General features: G+C 40.5%; 1 protein-coding gene across 2 annotated transcripts in view; it reads left to right on the plus strand.

Moving 5' to 3' along the window:
- The first annotated feature begins 10943 nt into the window (after positions 1-10943).
- The window catches only part of LOC306921072 (equilibrative nucleoside transporter 1-like), a 29397-nt gene continuing 18626 nt past the window's right edge, over positions 10944-21714 (plus strand). Inside the window, exon 1 of one of the 2 annotated variants that reach the window (XM_079498166.1) lies at positions 10944-11039. The gene's annotated coding sequence lies outside the window, so the exon portion shown is untranslated. Of the gene's footprint in view, positions 11040-14561; positions 14693-21714 lie in introns of those variants that run through there. The other variant, XM_079498167.1, reaches the window with a different exon arrangement.

Here is a 21714-nt window from a genome sequence, read left to right on the forward strand (position 1 = left end):
TGTGTGTGTGTGTGTGTGTGTGTGTGTGTGTGTGTGTGTGTGTGTGTGTGTGTGTGTGTGTGTGTGTGTGTGTGTGTGTGTGTGTGTGTGTGTGTGTGTGTGTGTGTGTGTGTGTGTGTGTGTGTGTGTGTGTGTGTGTGTGTGTGTGTGTGTGTGTGTGTGTGTAATTACATTGAGCTTCTGTATATCCAGGAGGATCAGTGGACCCACCAGGACTCTGTGTGTATGTCTAAGTACATTATTGTACAAACAGGCTTCAGATGTGATCATGTGACAGAAAGCTGCAGCAACCGGTCGCATCCTGGTCGTAACTTTCTACTTCAATCCGTCTGGACCACATTCAGTCTCGGTCCGAGAGACTTAACCACTACTAAAATACCCATGCCGATGATCAAGTTTTAAGCTTTTTTTGTCCCACATCTCAAATGTAGCTATTATAAAAAGAAATGTCTTTCTTTTTTTTAATATATTGTGTGACTGTGGTGTCGCTCGGTCTGTCCCCCCCCCCAAACAGATTCTGATTGGTTTCCAGAAGACAGGTGGAACAGCAGTGACTCGTCTGACCAAGCACAAGCTTGTTGCGCGAAATGACCTTCAGTGGTGCTTAAAGCACTAGCGTTGTTACGGCCTGAAGCAGGACGAGGGTCTTCGGGGAAAGCATCTATACTGCTGCGATGTAGGGAAGAGGGAGAGGTGAGAAGCTGCCACTGTAGTTATGAAGTAGAGGAATGCAGAAGAAGAGAGAATCCAGATACTGGGAGTAGTGGAGGGAGAGACACTGTGATGAAGTATCTAACATTGCCTCAATGTGTGATTTAAAAACCTTTCAATGGAATCAACAGAAACGCTAACCTTTATGTACGTACTCCTTAACTGGCTTTCTCTCTTTGTTTTTTTAAGAGCTTCCCCACTAAGACGGTAGCCGGTCATGTAAATGTAATGGCTCCCCAATTGAAGAAAGTCTGACTTTTGAATCTCTTTGTTGCCTTTAAGCCTCCATTGCACGTATGCGCTTGTCAATGACAGTATGTACATGTAACATGAGTGGGGGACCGTACAGTTGGGAATCACACAGTCAGTTTGATGCTTTTAGTTTGTCAGTGAAAGGGCTTTCAAAGGCTTCATTGAGCCTCAACAGTCAGACTGTGATTGTATACAGAAAAAAGTAGCCTTGTTAGAATCCTGGAAGATCTTACATTAGATATAATGCACCCAGAACTAGAGAAATTGTCTTTGAGGGGACGATTTTGTCACTAGCCTCTTACTGTACATAATATGAAAGGGGAGGGAGGGTTAGTTAGGCTTACATAGTTGTAGTCGGAGATACAGTGGAAATGCAATCAAACAGGTCAGGTCTATTCGGTTAGAAGGATGCGTCAAGGGCTTCGGATAACTTGGTTTAGCACTTTTTTGCAGAACGAAACTGGAATTTGGGTGGCCTGGTTCCATTTCTGGTTCCCGTGGGTCGAGACCCCCAACGGCTCCCCACATTTGGGGGGTGGGTCCCCAGTGACGATTTAAGGACTTTTAAGACCTTTTTAATACAAAAAAGCAGACAATTTACTGCATCAAAAGTAATGAACAAACTATATAAAAACTGGTCAAACATTGGCCAAATTGCCAAATAATTTAAGAAATAGGCCAACATTGGTAATCTGTTATGCCTGCTTTTTTCGCAACATTTATCTGTGGAACCGAGTCAAACAAAATAGAATGCTTAAACTCAATTCCAAATGCTTATCAAGTTGGGGGGGTCCCAGTTCAAATATGATTAGGTTGAGAACCACTGGAATATGGTTAGACAAGGAAGGAAGCTGGGAAGGAAACTGCCAAACACATGTAGCTGGTCAATGAACTGACTGCCAACCACTTAGCCTGCCAACCAACCATCAAACTTGGTGGTCGTCTTCTCCTCTAAATATCCTTGCTGGGTGGTGGCATTGTGACTAGGGCTGCAGAATTTGAGGGCTACAGTGGCTTGTAGACAAAAACCTAACTTAGAAGCCAAACCAATCATAATTTGTTGGCCCAATCTAGCCAAATGAATGATTAAACAATGACCCATTAAGACCTGAGGCCGGGAAGGGAGGGAAAGGAAATGCACTGAGCCCACTCTATACCTGTGTGTATGTTTTAAAATACTTAGATGTTGTTTTTGGGGGTGAGAGTGGTGGGCACGGGTTTGCAAGGTCAGAATAACAAAAGGATTTTGAAGCAATCTGCGTCAGGAGGATCTATCAGTAAATCACTTTTAACAAACAGCGAATATATCATTTTAGCACAGCGACGTGAGGATGCAAAAAAAAGAAGTAGGCGTCTCAGGTCTTCTTTGTGTGTGTGTGTGTCCCACCCCCTAAAATATTACATGTTTACATGGAGTTTTGTTTCATTTTTATTTCTATGTTGTATTAGTTATTTGACACTGGAGCGTTGGCGTTTTGACACAAAGCTAGACTATGAAAGCGGTAGCCGCTAGGAACACACATGTACACTCGCATCAAAACAGTATTTTGTGTTTAGGAGATATAATACAGTCGTTGTGACACTTGGTAAATATAAATAATGCTTCTGAGAAGCACTGCAGGTGTCCCAAAGATTGGTCCCACATGGGTTTGAATGCTGTGGCTACACGCTGGAGAATCTGTAGCATTTCTGTGTCAACCGCTTTTGTTTTTTTTCTTTTGGGTTCTTTTAAATGTTTCCTGGCCGCTTCCAGTGGGGCGTCTCTTGACGGGCGTTTCCATTCATGATTGTATGCACATAGCAACGGGAGAAAACAAAGGAATTTGGGTTGGGAGTCTGTTTTCTTCTTGTAAAGCTTCGGTGGGAGATGCGATCAGACGACCGTCTCTCTTGTGAAGTGGATGGAACGGGCTCATTTGTTCTCTGAGATATTTTTGTAAATTGCAAAAAGGAAAAAAATTATAACTTTGTTCGGCGGATAGCCTAACTCGAAGCTCTTGAAGTATTTGATACTGAAAATGTATTTAAAAAAGAGAACAAAAAAAGAAAAGACAAAAAAAAGTGGATAGCTGTGACAATGCTGTTTGGAATTTTTAATAATGTCAACTGACATTTTGCTGTTTTTCTTAGTTTTTTGTTTTTCTTTTTTTTAATCGTTGCTAAATATTATTTAAGTTATTTAAAAAAGAAGAAGAGGAATGTGATGTGAGATGAATTTGTGTGAAGTGTTCAATACTTGTGAATACAGTGAATGATTGGTTGGCTAAACACTAAACTGCAGGATGTGTATACAAAGAGTGTAAATAGACATCAAGTTGCATCTTCCTCAGTTGTCGTGTGACCTTCTACATCAGTGGTACTCAAAACTTTACATTTCAAGGACCCCCATAACTCTGAGAGTGTACAAATGCGGGTCCATTTGGTTCCATTTGTATACGCTCTCAGAGTTACAGACCTGTAAGGGCCCATTTGGAACCCCCTCAAGGACCCCTGAGGGTCCCTGGAACGCACTTTGAGAACCAGTGTCCTACATGACTAAAAAAAACACAATTCCGTTACAGTCTAAGAAGACTTCTGGGGAACGCCTACTTTGTTCCATTATACAGAATTAATTTGTTGCTGTGTAAATCTACATTTATTTTCACCATTGGTTTCCAGGTTCGTATACAGTAGGTACGGTGAAGCATTTTGTCATACTTCAGTTCCTTGTTCAATAAAATTCATCATTCAACGTTTGAGAGAGTTGTGTCCTCGTCTGGTTTGTTGAATAAAAAGGTGACGGTATTGGTTGGCATCGGTTGGACACAATGTCTTTATAGTGGAATTTCATCTTAAAGGTATATTCAGTGATTTTACTTAATTCAAACATCACTTATTTTTTCTTTTTTTCTGGATAATCCTCCCTACTATAGAGTGTGCTGACCATGTGTTCCTCCCTGTCCCCAGTGAGCCCCTGGGGTTAAAAAACCCTAGTTTCAGTTTTGGTGGCGGGTGGCAAAGCCTTCATCCAATCAGGATGAGAGGGGCCTTCCTCCAATCATGATCGACTGGGGGCGGGTCTTGGTGCACATGCTGTTGGCCTGTTGCACTTCCCCCCACTGTAGAGCGTGCATGTGCACATTTTGTTACCGGGGCGGACTGGGTGGTTTTCCAAATCACCCAAATCACTGAATGCTCCTTTAAATTAACCACTTAGATAAAATTGGAGATGTACAAGGCCACAGTGCATTGCAGCGTGTTTATTAAATGCATTGATAAAATTATATGATAAAAGAATATATTCTAAATTATGTTGATAAAATAACATATCAATATTCACCTTCAAATTAGGGTGACCAGATCCAAACTGTTCATTTGATGGACAGAAGTATCACTTGTGTGGGACAAGTGGGGCGCGACTCTTGAAGTATACAACAAATTTCACTCAGCTGTCGATATTGACGCAGATAATGTAGAAGATGTATATGACAGTCTGAAATCGACTGAGGAATTAGCCTTAGCGATGCTTCCTAAAAAGAAGGGTAGAGGCAAAAGTAAATCTTGTACCTCCCCCTTAGTATCCGAGGCAAGAACACATCTTAGGTCAGTACCGTCAGTCTCTCAAGCCTCTACGAGATAATCTCGTGAATAGCTATTTTATAACGGCCTATATCCAACTCGACGTGCACGAGGCCGCGTGCTTGCGGTTATTAGTTTTTCTGCTCAAAATGGGTACGATGTACGATGTTTGGGAGCTTATATTGTTTTTCATGATTTTTGACGATGAAAAAAAATTATGAGAATCATGAAAAACAACGCATGTTGACGTACACTGCAAAAAGTGGGCTGAATTAATATTTTGTTAATATTTGTTTATTATACTTATAATAATTACTATAATGCACTGTATTTTTCTCAATTTTCAAATTAGGTAGGAATCACTGAGTAGAATGTCATTGTATTTTAGAGTCATTTCAATTATGCAGGAATTAAGTTTTATTCATGGGATAATCTGTTTTCATACAATTTTAATTATTTATGAATTGCATTTACACAATTTTGTTTGAATAGAATCAGCTCTCAATAACTGAGTAGAATTTAATTATGTGTCACTAAAATGATAGATGGCCGAAAATTGGTAGATCTTTCATTAGATGTTATAGATGTTAATCACTGTGCCAATCAGTTGAACCACATGCATCTGTTGGACCTCCTGCTGTAGAATTTATCAGTTCTTTCTGATCTCTGGATAAAACTACATTTGGACCATTTTTTAAAAACAAGGTAAGATCTGTTTATTTATTATAAGTTGCTGTAGCAGCTGAACATTGTTTTGTACTGTTAATACAAGCTTAGTTCAGAGCTTAGCATGTCGTCTGTTGTGTGATACATGGAGCCAACTAATTTGTTCATAAAGCTGTTGCCTTTTCTAGCCCGTCTGCTCAATGTCACAATTTGATGTGACTTCATGTATAACATTTAACATTATAGGCTGGCTGATTTTTAAAATATGCATATGCTAATCTACTTCCATTTAATTACGGATTACATGTAGACTGTGTGTGTGTGTGTGTGTGTGTGTGAGATTCCAAGCGGGGGTCTGAGGGTCCTCCCCCGAAGCCTCCTACTGAGCATTTTTTGTTCTAATATTCGTCTAAAGGGCCGTCTAAAAATGAGATAAAAAACGGAAAATATGAACGTTTTTTAGACGTCTATTCTTAGATTAGACGTTGATTAGCGGTTGATTAGACGTCTATATATAGACGGTCTATATACAGACCCAAAACAATATTTTGTTGTCATTGGATACGATTTTGACCACAATTCCATGCTGTATTGAACCCCCAGTTTGACATGTCTACAGACACCCATGTAACCTCATTCAGTGCCAGGTGCCAAAAAAGGTCATTGTGACAAAAAAATTAAAAGGCGTCAGTGGCAACGTGAGCCATACGGTAAAGGCGTCATGAGGCGGGACCCCCAATTTATATTGTAAGATCAATGTTAATTTAACTCCTTGGGTTAATTTAAATTGACCCCTTGGAACTCCCTCAAGGACCCCACTTTGGGAACCACTGCAGATAACAACTCAGCCACTGTTACGTCACTGAAGATGAAACTCCCCTAAACAACAGACCAGATAGAAGTCCCAAAAGATAACCATTTCTTCTTTTTCCCCTCCCCTGTTTATTTTTCTTGCGTCAGGGCCCCTCGGTCCGTGCCACAGTGTTTACAGGTGAGTCTGGGGTCTCCAAGCATCACGTAACCATGGCGACGGACAAAGACAGGAAGGAAGTGGGATGGTTCATAACCCGGGCCTGGACGGCTCTTAATGTCGACGGTCAAGGTCATCGCTCCTCACATCCTCATAAGATATGGTGTCCTCCCTCCCCATGCAAGCTGGGGTGCAGTACTTAGTTTAGACAGTTTTTGGTTTAGAAACCATCTCAAACCCTCACCCTAAACCTAACCTCCCACGGGGCAGCACACCTAAACCTAACCTTAACCCATGTCTAAACCAATGACTATAGTCTGTCTGTCTGTCTGTCTGTCTGTCTGTCTGTCTGTCTGTCTGTCTGTCTGTCTGTCTGCCTGCCTGCCTGCCTGCCTGCCTGCCTGCCTGCCTGCGTGCGTGCGTGCGTGCGTGCGTGCGTGCGTGCGTGCGACCGTGCGTGCGTGCGTGCGTGCGTGCGTGGTGCATGACACAGACAGACAGACAGACAGACAGACAGACAGACAGAGCATGATAAGAGTGATAGAAGGAGATGTGGAGGAAGTGAAGGGCAGAGAGGTATGGAGACATGAGAGAGAGTAGGGGGCGGGGTTAAATTAATGGAAAAATAAAAACACAAGTGGACTGGCTCCATTCTTCTGTGAGGAAGGGAGGAGTGTGTTCTATACTTCCTGTGTCTGCACAGCCAATCAACCTATGTGACCCTAACGGCCTGTTATATCATTATTGTGTTTGTTTATTGAACAACCTGTGAAATCATTTAGGTGTGCTGCATGTATGTTCATTGAATTTTGTCGATGTAAGGGGCGGCTGTGGCTCAGGAGGTAGAGCAGGTCGTCCAATGATCCCTGGGTCGGCGGTTCAAATCCCGTTTTCTTCTGTTACATAATTCAGAAAATGAAACTTTCATATATTCTCAATTCATTGTGCATAAAGTGAAGTATTTAAAACCCTTTTTTATTTTAATCTTGATGATTATGGCGTACAGCTCATGAAACTCAAAAAATCCAATCTCAATGAATTAGAATATTTTACGTTTTTTTTAAACGAGAAATGTCGACCATCTGAAAAGTATATTAATGTATGCAGTTAATACTTGGTCTGGGCTACTTTTGAACAAATTATTTCATCAATGGGGCGTGGCATGGAGGTGCCTGTGGCACTGTTGAGGTGTTATTGAAGCCCAGGTTTGCTTTGATAACAGCCGTAAATTAATTTGTATTGTTCAGTCTTATGTCTCGTTCCTCTTGACAATACAACCTAGATTTTCTGTGGGGTTCAGGTCAGGCCAGTTGGCTGGTCAGTTAAGCACAGTAATACCATGGTCAGTACACCAGTTACTAGTAGTTTTGGCTCTGTGGGCAGATGCCAAATCGAGCTGGAAAGGAAAATTAGCATCTCCATGAAGCTTGTCAACATACTGAAGCACAATGTACTCTAAAAAGATGGCTGTGTTGAAACCATTGTTAAGTTTTCACTGTCAGTGGATCAACACCATAGCAGATAACATGGCCTAAATCATCACTGTGTTTTGTCATGTCCAGAGTCTCAACACACGCTGCTGGAAAAGGAAGATCAGCATCAACATAAAGCTTGTCAATGTACAGAGGCACACATTGCTGTAAAATATCAGACTGAGTCTGGACATGACAAAACACAGTGATGATTTAGGCTGTGTTATCTGCTGGTGTTTTACACAATATTCGAATTCATTGAGATGGACCTGTATAGTCGCAACTCCTTGCAACAAAACAGTTTTAAGATCTACCGCACCAATGCAACTCCTTGCAACTGCCATTGGGGATAACGTGGTTGCAAGTATAGTTGTAAGTAGTTGCATGTTGCAAGGAGTTTCATGGCAAATCATTGGTGCGGTTTGGGCTTTAATAGATCGTCTCATATAAGAACTGTGTTCCAAAAACAACAACAAATCATCCCGGATTTTCTGTCAGGGGGAAGGGGTGGCTCTGCATTGTTATGCAGAGCCAATGATATTCATTAACTGTTATGACTCGGTGTGACCCACCCGGGCGGATCTTTATTCACAAACACGGGGGGGGGGAAAGGAGGTGCAGGGGTCCGTAGGCTGCTCCACAGAGCTCGGGTCCGGGAAACGCTGGAGAGGAGAAGAGAAGGTGAGTCAATGGCAGGTCCACAGAGAAGAGAACAAGGCACAGTAATGGCGTGACTTTTAACTGTCTAACTCTAAACACTGAGGGCCTAAGTCTGGCTGTCTAACTTTACCAACCGTAGACTGGAGACGAACTGGCGCCGAGCAGCAGGCAGGCATGGCTTTTGTAGCCTCTGGAGCTGATTGCTGATGCCGAACAGGAGTGGAGATTGGAGCTGGGAAACACCTGTGCTGAGGTGTGCTGTGGAGTGCTCTGCGTCCCTCAGGCCCTGTACACACATATCAGACGAACATGCTCTGTGCTGTCCGTGTTTCATGGCCGCCTCAATGCTTTTCCAATGGAAGTCACGTGGTTTGACCAAACACTTGTCCCCCTCCCCCCAATCAAACACAAGTGTTTGGTCAAACCACGTGACTTCCATTGGAAAAGCATTGAGGCGGCCATGAAACACAGGCAGAGCACAGAACATTTGTTCTTTATGTGTGTACGAAGCCTCAGGTGGCGCTGACGGGCACAGAACACTCACAGCACATAGATGTGGAGTCGATGGGGAGCGAGACGTAACATTAACATTTGATACAGCCTGTTTCTGGATACATTTTAATTCTGCTTGGAAAGTCTTAAAACTACACTTCCGGGTCTGAAATCAATGTCGCTACTAAAATACGTCACACTCCATCAAGACAACAAGCGCTGGGTATGTTCTGTGCGACGGGCAGCAGCCTGGAAATACAGTCTGTGTGGTGTTTGACTACTTTCTAACGTTTATAGTTGTACATTTCCACCTTCAGTCGATCCTTCATATCGATTTGTTTATTTTTTTAACACAGTTCTTAATATGAGGCAATCTAAATCTGCATTAACCTTCGTCTGAGGTAAATCTGGTGTGAACTAATTACCCCTATACCTACAGGTACCATGAGTACCACGGGGTACATGCATGGGGTAGTAGAAGAGAATACCTACAGGTACCATGAGTACCACGGGGTACATGCATGGGGTAGTAGAAGAGAAGATTTGTCCCTTTTTTCATGGGCACAAAACCCACATACTCAGCTGCGCTGCTCATCCACTGCATGTTCCTTAGCTTATAGGGAAATAAACAGGCTTCCCAATAGAAGTTATTTGAAGTTATTAAATAAATGCTCTACCAAACACACATTTCACAGTATTCATGGCAAATGTTGAAAAGAAAACAAGCAAAAGAAGTTTTGTTCAATTATTTTATTTTTGTAATCACATATGATGCACATACCAAGCCGTTTCTATCTCAACTGTTGTTGTTTTGGTTAAGTGTGTCTGTGGGTTTTATAAAGATTGAGCCAATCACCAAAGTATTAGAACAAGCTTGTGACAAAATAATAATAAATTGGATCCATTGGAACACTCGTTATTTAAGAAATATATAAAAAACATCCCATGTGGTAATTTGAGTGTAAATGTGTGTAAACTGATGGAGTGCCATGTGCTTTAGGGGTGGAGGGGTGTAGCAGAGGGCCAGAGGCATACAGGAGGAAATACTATCAATAACAAATACTTTCATTCAATTTTGACGTGCGGAAGATCCACATGATTTGATTTTTCTACATCTATAAACAAAAGCATAATTGTAGCTAGTTGGAGTCAGGAGGGTAGATATTGGATGTGCAACTCTGCACAGCACTATCACATGGGTGCTGTGTGTGTGTGTGTGTGTGTGTGTGTGTGTGTGTGTGTGTGTGTGTGTGTGTGTGTGTGTGTGTGTGTGTGTGTGTGTGTGTGTGTGTGTGTGTGTGTGTGTGTGTGTGTGCGCGCGTGCGTGTGCAGCTGTGCACGTGCGTGTGGCGTGTGTGTGTGTGTGTGTCTGCATGTGTCACACACACATGATTGTGTGAACACAGCAGCAAGGTTTGTGAACTGTTCGACAAAAGAAGGTCTAATGAATCCAAAAAGCTTTATACCCTGTTTTAACATGTATATAACGATGCAATGTGACATAGCTCCATCTACAAAATGCTGTACCCCCTCCAACTGTATGCACTTTCCCCATTTTCAACTGTTTTTATTGTATTGTGACACTTGCTTTGGCAATATAAATGTATGTTATCTCATGCCAATAAAGCTCCTTTGAATTGAAATTTGAATTTAATTGAAAATTGAATTTTCCAGGAAGATGTGTTTTTAAGCCTGTTAAAATAACATGAGAAATATCCCCTCCTAGGCTACAACACCAAGACAGCCATACGACCCATGACCAAAATTAGCATTTTAAAACAAAATGTGAGACACCAGAGGGATTTAATAGCAAAATGATAGGCAATATTAGGTCTTTGGTGGAATATGACATCAAGGCATTTAATAGCAACTTTAGTAATAAGTTGCTAACCCAGTACCCGTCCCGCCCCCCGTCCCACTTGTCCCACACAAGCGATATACTTGTCCCTCAAATGAACAGTTTGGATCTGTTCATCCTATGTGAGTGCATGTGTGCCAGTGTGTGTGTATGCATGTGTGGTGCATAGTGGTGGTGGTGGTGGGGGGCTGTGGTTAAAAAGCAGGGCTGAGAGATAACAGGGTGTGTGGGGGTGGGGGTGGGGGGGGGGGGGTCTATTCCTCTCTCACCACTCCTCCTGGCCTGATGATGCAGTGAATTGCATTCCACTGATAAGCTCACAACAAACGGATCTTTGGACCTCAGCGAGTTCAGACTCATCAGGACACACAGCCTGACTGACTGACGGACGGACTGACAGGTGAGTCTCTCTCTCTCTCTCTCTCTCTCTCTCTCTCTCTCTCTCTGTTATGAAATGTTATGTTATGTTATAACATTTTCATTAGACTGCTCTAACATTACCATGAATGTAACTCTGAGAGGTTACAAATGTTACATTTGGAACACTCGTTGTCTGCAGGGATTGTGTGTGTGCGTGCGTGCGTGCGTGCGTGGTGTGCCAGAGTGTTACAAGTACAACACCACCACATACAGCAGCAGTGAGTTAGAATGAATGGCAGGACACAGGTAGACACAGCAGACCAGACCTGTCATCACTATGGTCGGTTAGGTTGTTTGCACAACAGTTCAACAAAACAGAGGTGAAATGTTGCAACCGTACAAGTCACAAGGAGAAAGTTTGTGCTGTGAGAGACAAAAATCGATAGATATCCCCCCCAAGTGTTTTTTTGCAATGACAGGGCCACAATAGCAGGGGGGACAATGGGTTTGGTTGACAGACGGGGAGACAGTGGAGAGGATTTCAACACCAGCAGAGCAGATGGGGGTCTAAAAACCAGTGCTTGGTGAGGTTTTTGTGACCAATATGTGCAAGTTAGAATCTCAAGGCACCCCTGGATTCATGGTAGAAAAAGCAGCCATACAAACTCACAACACATTATGATGTGACATAATGGTGAGCTTGTAGATTTTCATTTTCACTTTTCTTCTTTACATTTATTACATTTACATTGAAAATGTTAAATACTAATAGATAATGAATTAAACATTTTTGCCTACAATGATGACATGTCCAAAAGTTAGGTAGGCTAGATTTTAACACATTGATGCCAATAGTTTTGTACTTTTACTCAATTTCATTTTGAATTCCAGGCTTTTACTTATAACGGAGTATTTCGAAATTACAGTATTGATACTTTTACTTATGTAATAAATGTGTGCAGTTGGGGTTTTAAACAGAGTTCTCGTTCATGAACCGATTCAGGTGCGTGCATGCTAGCTAGCATTTCCTCATTTGGGCACCTAAATTTGGTACCCATCAAGTATAGAGCGTACTTCCGGGTGCTTCAAACACCACTTAGCAACTTTCATTGAAATTAAAAGCTGGGCAGTCAGCCCTCTAGTTATAACTATTAACTATATGGTTGCCATATACATTTAATAGTCTCCATACAGAACCATGACCTTTGACCAGAGAAATTAAGTGTTCATTTGGATTTGATTATAGGTTTGAAAACTGGCACCATCAAGTGCAGTTGATGTCAACAAGGAAGCCATTTCTGAAATCTCTTATCAATAATTGCATTGATAATGATCGTCTTGTGGTCAGAAGCCAATTGGAACAGTGTGGTTGCAACAGCCTGAACCATTCATTCTAGTAGCACTGATCAATCATTATATTTATAGTCCAGTACAGTGGTTTTCAACCAGTGGTCCAGGGACCACCAGTGGTCCTTGAGGAGGTTCCTGGTGGTCCCCAGATAAATGATGGAGAGTTGGTAACCAAATGGACCCTTACAGTGGTCCGTGGCTCAAACGCAGCATAAATAGTGGGCCTTGATATGAAAAAGGTTGAAAAGCACTGGTCTAGTAGCATTGATCACCAGAAACATTGCCTACTGGCTCACTGTCAGCTACATACTGCACTAATAATGTAGGCCTACATGATTTCTAAAAATTGATGATTAGTCTTTGGGGTTGCATTTAATCTGTGCAGTCCAGTCAACGTTTGGTTGCATCAGATCATTCATTCTCATGGCTCTCATCAATATTTCTTTATCAGTGCAGTTAATCATTTCCTTGTGTTCATGCCATGTTCACCACTACGCACCGAGTTATGCAAGAATCTCTGTTTAATACGGTAACTACATGAACTATAACAATAATCGTCTCTGTCGGGTGGAAACCTCATACGTCCAAAACTGTTACTATTCAGGATTCAAATAAAAAAATAGCTAAAGTAGTAGATCTATCCGATTTTTGTGTTATTTCTGAGAGAAGAGCAGGACACCGTTTTCTATGCTAGTGTTGTCAAACATTATCAATTATCAAATAATGTTATTTATTTATTTAGCCGACATGCTTCTCCAGAAATGGCTGAAATAGGAGTAGTTTGGACTCACGACAACCAACCAATTCTGAAGAGTTAACCCAAATCAGTGTTTACTAACCTTTTCTGGATCATGGCCCACTTGAAAATCTTACATGGTCAGATGGTGCATGGGCCGCATGCATACATCTTCTGTTTATTTTAATGATCAATCAATTGATTGCGTTCTGGCCTGGATTAAGGTAACCAACGTTCAATTTTTATTGTATTAATGTTAATATTAATGTTATGTTATCATTACAATCTAGTGTTTTGCCATTGATTTTGGGGCCCACTTGCAATACTGAAAAATACATCTCTCCTTTAAACCTCACTTTAAGTGCCCCTATTTTGGGAATGTAATTTTGAAAAATAGCAAAAATAAGCAAAAAACAACTCTACAAGCTTGCGACACGTTGTGAGCTACTTTTGTGTGACACTGTCATGCGACCAAGTATGATAAGCTCTTAATAATGAATACCACAGACGAATAACAGTCTAAGTCCACACTATTGATCCATAATGTATAAATGATAGATAAGGGGTCAGGACAACGAGGCCTTTTCGTGGAGGGGTCAGAATGAAATTTGGACTTAGACTGTTTTTTCGTCTGTGAAAGAACATAAAAAGGTGAAATATGGAGTTTTCTGTCTGACAGTGATAACAGAACTCCTTCCTTGTTGGTTAAGGTTTGTGTGACTCAAACTGACACTGAAAGGAGAAGAGAAAAACGTGACTTGTGTCTATAAATGTAGGGAAGCCCACAGATAATATATTATGCAAGAAAGGGGGGTGGCAGGGAAAGTGACCACGAGGTGAAGTTACTACTGTTCAGTTTGTCAAAGAGACAAGAGACACGCAGCACTAAATACTAGGAGACAAGACAAGAAGACTTCAATGGAAACCTGACATTTATGTGAGTCACTGTGAAATTGTGAATAAGTAGTAAATTATGTGTAATGAAGTGACTGACTGACTGACTGACTGACTGACTGACTGACTGACTGACTGACTTACTGACTGGCCGGCCTAGTTTGTAAGACTAATAACAATAATAATTCCGTGGGAGAAATTCAGTTTTCAGATTCACCCAGCTAATTACTGCCCAAGTGGTCAGGTTGGGCAGTTAGAGTGAGTGAGTGAGTGAGTAAGTGAGTGAGTGAGTGAGTGAGTGAGTGAGTGAGCGAGTGAGTGAGCGAGCGAGTGAGTGAGTGAGTGAGTGACATATTCATATTCCCTGTTTTATACTTTGGATATGAAAAACAAGGTGATCTACAAGCTCATAAGACATCACGATGCAACATGATGTCCAACTCTTCACTTATACTTTTTTGGCTCAAGCACAAAATCTGTTGGCAGCTACTGTCCGTCTGGACACACAATGTTCCTTCTGTTCCAGAGTGTTTGCTTTCTGGCTGCTAACAGAACAACGTCACATTTTTTTGTGAGTGAAACGTTTCTGCAGATGTTTACTACACTCATATTACCTTAGTCTTCTACTGCTGCAGTCCTCTAATATTAACAGCAGGGAATACACTGACAGACTGTAAAGGCTCTGGCTTGGATGAACCATAGACCACAGCCAGGTAAGAAAGTATGGACTGAGCCAGCTAGGCTGTTATGATCATGACATTTTGACGATTAACTGTCATACAATTAATAGTGATTAATTGTGTTTTTGCTTTGTTATATTGGACAACTTTAAAAAAAAAACAACAACATATACAGTATCAGATATGATGAATAAATTACATTGCAGTACATACAAAGCATGTTACTGAAATACCGTATACAAAGAACTGACTGACAATTACCGGTACCATTAATGAATGATAAACAATGTATTATGGCTAAAACAGGCCATATACTCATTTTACACGTTCAAAAATATGTGAACATTTTTCAACATTTTATAATTGTTTTGCTCGGGACACCAGGTTGAAATGGTTAAAAGGGTGTGGACAACAACATAGAAATAAATAATGATGGAAATGTTAATCTCATCCAGCTGCTAACCATAATGCCAGGGACGTCGCTGACAATTTGTTTGCCCTACTCGCATATTATTTGTGCTGCCGATCGACTGAGGCCAATTCTAAAAACGCCATCTAAATCTTGACCTAAGTTTTCTGAAAAACTTAAAATATATATTCAAATATTACAAAAATGTTGTGCTGCTATATAACCCAAAAGGGCTTCCCGTCCAGAAGGGTCAAAACACCAAAGGGGTTCCCGTCCAGAAGGGTCAAAACACCAAAGGGGTTCCCGTCCAGAAGGGTCAAAACACCAAAGGGGTTCCCGTCCAGAAGGGTCAAAACACCAAAGGGGTTCCCGTCCTGAATGGGTTAACAGGTACATTTGGTTTAATGTTTTTCTGAGGCTAAATGTCATGAAATGGTAGCCTAGCTGGTAAACCCCTCCCTCTTGAAAGCATTTCATTAATTCTGCGAAAATGTTTTCAAGGGGGACGGGTTTACCAGGCTAATCTAATGGTGGTCCGTGGCTCAAATGTCTAATAAATAATGGCCCTTGATGTGAAAAAGATAGAGATAGAGGCACCGCACTGTTTCAAGGCCACAAAGTTCAAATGCCAGGGCACCTGCAAGGCCATCAAATAAAACAATGATTTATAGTCCATGGAAATAATTATATTTAGGGATTATGGATTATTTTATTTGTATGTACTATGGCATAAATAAATACAAAGAGCTATTTATCTCCCCAAAAACTATAGGCCAATTTCTCTGGGCATATTGTTAATGAAATTCCTGCCCTGGCATGCTACAGTATTTCCATGTTTATCACATTGAGGTAATCCATGTTTATCACGTCGAAACAACTTGTCTAAACAAGTTTGTTGTGCAGACAACAAACTCGTCTGCACAAACCTCACGGTAGTTTGAGTAACATTTCTACAGAGCCAAACTAGATCCACAGCTAGTCCACAGTCAAACATATTCATTTGGGGTCCTTGAAAACTTTGGTGAACCACTGCTGTAGTTCAACATTCTGTTGCTTTTCAGTTATTTTGTGATCATATAGTGCCAAGAAGATGTGGCTATTGTATCTACTGTAAATCATTTGATGTTTGATTTCAACCTTTCATCATTACATTTCATGTGATGTTTGGCTATGGGAAAATGCAGTTTGCGTTTGGTTCTGCTGTGGTCTTTAACGCTGTTGCGTGGTTTTGAATGTAGGCCTATGCATTATGTCAGCTGCCACTTTTCATTTCCCCTTTCTCAGCACAGCAGAATAGACAGAAATAACACTGAACAAATATTATGAATATTGATATGAGTGAATTCAATCTGTGTTTGGCTCTGCTGTGGTGTCGAACAGTGTTGTGTGGCTTAAATGATCATTCCATACGTCAGCATGTCGGCCCTTCCACTTTTCATTTCCCGTTTTCTCTGCATTCTCAGCACGGCAGATGTAGACAGAAATAACATTTAAAAGAGCAGATTGATATTGATGACATTGCAAAGGAGACGCACACCCAACCTTTCACCTTTGAAGACACATGATGTGTATGTGCCTTTCCCCACTCTAATGTCTGCTTTGATGTGCATGTTCATCTAAAGAATAATTCATACATTAACAATACATTTAAAGAATGACCTCGTTTGCATAAATTGATCTTCTAATCTCACCTTAAAACCTAATTTCACATAATATTGAATTTAATTATATTTGATAAAATATGAATATTTTGTGCCCTAAAGATATTACTGTCAACCTATTGCCATATTATACATTCATATCACCTTAAAACCTAATTTCACATAAATATATATTATATTTGATAAAATATGAATATTTTGTGCCCTAAAGATATTACTGTCAACCTATTGCCATATTATACATTCATGTATTTAATATATCTTTATTTCAGCTAATGTGTCTAATATGCAAATTATCTCATTAACTATGCGCGATACAAAAATGTACAAGGCAGAATTAGATTCTACGTGATTCTACACTGTCTTCATCTCAGCTGTCTGTCTCTCCTACACTGTCTCCCTCTCAGCTATCCTACTGTCTGTCTCTCCTGCACTGTCTCCCTCTCAGCTGTCCTACTGTCTGTCTATCCTGCACTGTCTCCCTCTCAGCTGTCCTACTGTCTGTCTCTCCTACACTGTCTCCCTCTCAGCTGTCCTACTGTCTGTCTCTCCTACACTCATGTCTCCCTCTCAGTTGTCCTACTGTTTGTCTGTCCTGCACTGTCTCCCTCTCAGCTTTCCTACTTTTTTCTGTTTTCTTTTTCTTTGCTTTATTCTTATTTTTATTCTTATTATTAATATTACTTTTGTTACTATTGACATGTTTTGCTTTTATTGTTGTGAAGCACTTTGTGACTATACTTACTTACTTACTTACTTACTTACTTACTTACTTACTTACAATGTCTCGCTCAGTTGCTCTCATCTTTCCCACGGTCTGTCTCAGTAAAGAAAACAAACAAACAAACATTAAACATCTGGCCATAATGTAATTATAAATGTTGATGATGATTCTGCATCGCAGAACGTTACAGAGGTGTAATTTACAGCCTGAGAAGTTGTGCAATTAGCTCTGACAGGAAGGGGTTACAGTAGATAATATTCCCCAGATGAATCTCGCTGCCGGGAAAAAACCTCACATCTCCATATTTTAACTTTTTGTGTTTTGTCCGTAAATCAACACCCTACTCAGTGATCACACAGCGTCACACATACCCTCAATAGACCCTACTCAGTGATCACACAGCGTCACACGTCACCTCAATAGTAGCAGATCTGCAAAATCGAAACGTGAAGTGACACGTATCAAGCTTGTAGATCTGCTACTTTTGCTATTTTTTTGGAAACCTTGTATCTCCAAAGATGGTGCAAGTGAGAGGGTTTAAGTCTGTCTGTCGTTTTTTTAAAATATTAAACCAATGAAAAGTATAAACAACTGAATTTTACAACTATATTGTATCCATTTGGAGCACACAAAACAGGTTATTTTTTTTCTTCCATTTCCTGAAAAGAGACAGCTTTGGACATACAAGGTTTCCAACGGACAGCGACGATATGTTTATTGAAATATATCACAGAGAGCTAAACACATAAATAACAGAGTTGGACAGACATTTTAAAATTGTCACATTGAAATGCATTGAGGTTTGTGGGTAATTGCTTCTATAGAGCTGATCGACCCTGCATGAAATTTCTCCATCACAGATCATTTCCTCTAGCTGGCTTCTGGGAGGAAGGCACTTGTATACATAGATTTGGGTGATTACTGTCTACATTTTCAGGAATGAAATTAGTACTTCAGACCTATTTCATATAGTGAAAATAGCCAATCTATAAGCTCAAAACATGTTGCGATGCGTTTCTTTTTGTTATGGAGGTCCTTGAAATTAAAAACGTTTGAGAACCACTGATCTAGGAATAGAAAAAAATTGTTTGTTTGTTGTAAATGTATAAAATAAAATAGAAATGGGGGGTGGCGGTCATTTGAAATATTTAATTCCTGTGTTTGGGAACCAGTTTTCTAGTTGAGTACTTTGTCCACCACTGATGCCGAGCATGAACTTTCACCTTCCCAGACCCACTGAGACAGATGTTTGTTGTGTTTCTCTGGCAAAGGAAGGACCCCTTAGCTGAGAGAGAGATGAAGCAGGGACCACGGCCCTCACTACATACTGTATAAAATTGTCTTGCAGATTAAATGTTTTCATATTTCTTCTTAGATTTGCAACATTCATCATTGCTGGATTTATGTTAATGTGCATAATTTTGGACAAAACTGATTGCTCTGTACTTGGTCTGCTTTCCCTCTAGAGTCTACGCCGAACCTTTTCACCGAAAATAACCAATCTATAAGCTCACAATGCATCGCAGCGTGATGTGTTGTGAGCTTGTAGAGCTGCTATTTTCAGCAAATGGTACCTTTATTATGTTGCTATTACAAAAACATGTGGCCAAAAAGTAACGCAGAGGTCCCCCTAGCGGTCCCGGACCCCCTGTTAAAGACCCCTGATGTACTGTAGGAAGAGCTGTGTCCCACAACGTCAAGTCTGCCCAGGAGTTCCTCTGTTCGTCTTCGATGAAATGATTAAAAGTAACAAACCAGGGAAATGGATGCCGTTAGCCCGCTGGGCATTGTCTCGCATATGTGCGTTGATGTATTTATAATTGTATGTTTAGTGGCTGGTGCTGATTAGGGGCGTCCAGGGTGGCGCCAGACAGTGTTGTACCATAACAAATTACATTTACAAGACTATTTTTATTTTATATTTGCATCTGTACTTTAAGTATTCATTTTTGTGCATCGTGACACATTTTAAGCTTGTATATTCACAATTTTAGACGTTTGAATTCGGTTTAAGAAGTATTTTGATTATTCTTTTTTTTTTTTTTTTTTTTTACAATATTTATTTTATTTGGAAAAAGCAGTACAAAAACATCATTTCTATGCATACATAGGACACAAGTGCAGTTCCCAGGATTTTTTTTTCACCCCTCTTCCCTCCCTCCCCCCTCCAAGTGACTCCATCTCCAGTGTCTCTGTGTCCTTGCTTTCTTCAGGACTACATATGGCATCAGGTCAACACTTGGCAAAGGGCAATATTGCTTCAGAGTGTACATTTCAGAAGGAGAAAAAGAAGAAAGAGTAGGCAGACAAAAAGAGTAAGACAGACAAAAGAAAAAGACAAAAAAAAACAACAATCAAGAAACGAAAGTATTTACAATATTGCTGAGGGGGACAAAAACAAAACAACTTTGGATTTCGACCATGAGAGGAGGAAGGGTGTCTTAAACATTTTCTACAACGATCATAAAGCAGGCTATTAGGGCCAGTGAGATCACACAAAGTCAGCTCTCAGAGGGGCAATGTGTACTATCCAGTTGTTCCAAATTTGGTAGAAATTGTCTAGTCTAGTTCTTAGCATGTATGTTAATTTTTCCATTTAAAAAATATCCAGGACTATTCCGTGCCAATCGTCCATTGTGGGTGTGATTGGGGTTAGCCATCTTCTTGTTATTGACTTTTTGCTGGCTGCCAAGAGCACCTGCAGTAGCTTTGTGTATCTCGACTGGTTAAGACATTCAATGTGGCCCAGGTACAAGGTTGTGAAGTTAAAAGGTATTGGAGTATTAAATACTGAACACAGTGATTTGTGAATATTGTTCCAAAACACCCTCAACTTGGGGCACCCCCAGAAAATGTGAAAGTGGTTGGCTTTCTTTGCCCCACACTGCCTCCAGCACAGCCTATCATCACCTTTGTATTTTTCCTGATACGGGGTCTTAAAATATCTAATAATATTTTTCCAACAATGCTCTCTCCAGTCCATAGAACAGGTTGAGGTAGACTGGAACTCCCAGATCCCTCCCCATACTTCCTCTGAGAGTACAATTCCTGCATCCCTCTCCCATCTCTCTTTGATGTACAACGTGCTTTCATTTTTAGCACCTGAAATGGCACTATATAACTCAGAGATGGATTTACTTGGCTCCACTGTAAGGGCTGACTTCAGTATGAAAAAGAACTCCGATTCAACTGCAGAAAACTCTTTGAATTTACATTCTTGATTGATATAGTGACGCACCTGGAGATATCTGTAAAAGTCAGCCTGTTCCAAACCATGTTTGACCTGTATTGATCTGAAACTATCGATTTCACTTCTTTGTATAAATGACATGTAAGTTGTGACATCTTTCTCTATCCATGACTTAAATCTTATGTCGCCTCTATTTGGGGCAAAATCTGTATCGAAGGCACACCATCTGAAAAGTTTCAACATTTTTTTTAAACCACATGATCTCACAACCTTTTGCCACACAGTTAACGTATGGCTTATCCATGGATTATTGACCCTCTCTAATCGATCCGCCAAACCCTTGTCACCTATTACAGCCTGCAGAGGGAAATCAGCAACGAGACCAAGCTCCAACTCCTTCCACCTAGCTTTATACCCCCTGTTACTCCAGTATAGCAGAGGAGTTATCTGCGCAGCATAATAGTAATTTCTTAAACAGGGAAGAGCCATGCCCCCTTTGTCCTTTCTCAGTTGTAGGGTGCTATATTTAATTCTTGGTTTTTTCCCTTGCCATATGAACCTAGAAATCCATTTATCCCATTCTCTGAATTGTTTATCATCCACTTCTACTGGGAGATTTCTAAAGATGTAAAGTAAACGGGGAAGAATGTTCATCTTAACTGAACTTATTCTTGAGTTCAGACTTAGGAAGGGGATTAGGTTCCATCTATGCAAATCAGATTTTATCTTCATCGATATGGGACCATAATTAGCTTGCCTCAACTTTGAAGGGTCTTTCGTCACATTTATTCCCAAATATTTGATTTCTTCATTGTCCCATTTCAAATCATATTTTTCCCTCAGTCCGATTATTCTTTTTTTTATTTAAACATCAACATACAGCAAAGAAAATGGGCTTGGTCGTTTGTTTGAATACTTGAGCATATTGTAACGGGTTGTTACAATATTTTTAATAATCCCGCTTTTTAAATCTTTAAAAGCAACAGTCCTTCAACTCAAGTACAAATTTCACTTTCACTTGCAGTTTGACTATAGAAGTATGTATACGCGGAGTACTTTGTCCACCCTGGT

This window comes from Electrona antarctica (genome assembly GCF_951216825.1).
Source record: "Electrona antarctica genome assembly, chromosome: 4".
NCBI classification, from domain to species: Eukaryota; Metazoa; Chordata; class Actinopteri; order Myctophiformes; family Myctophidae; genus Electrona; species Electrona antarctica.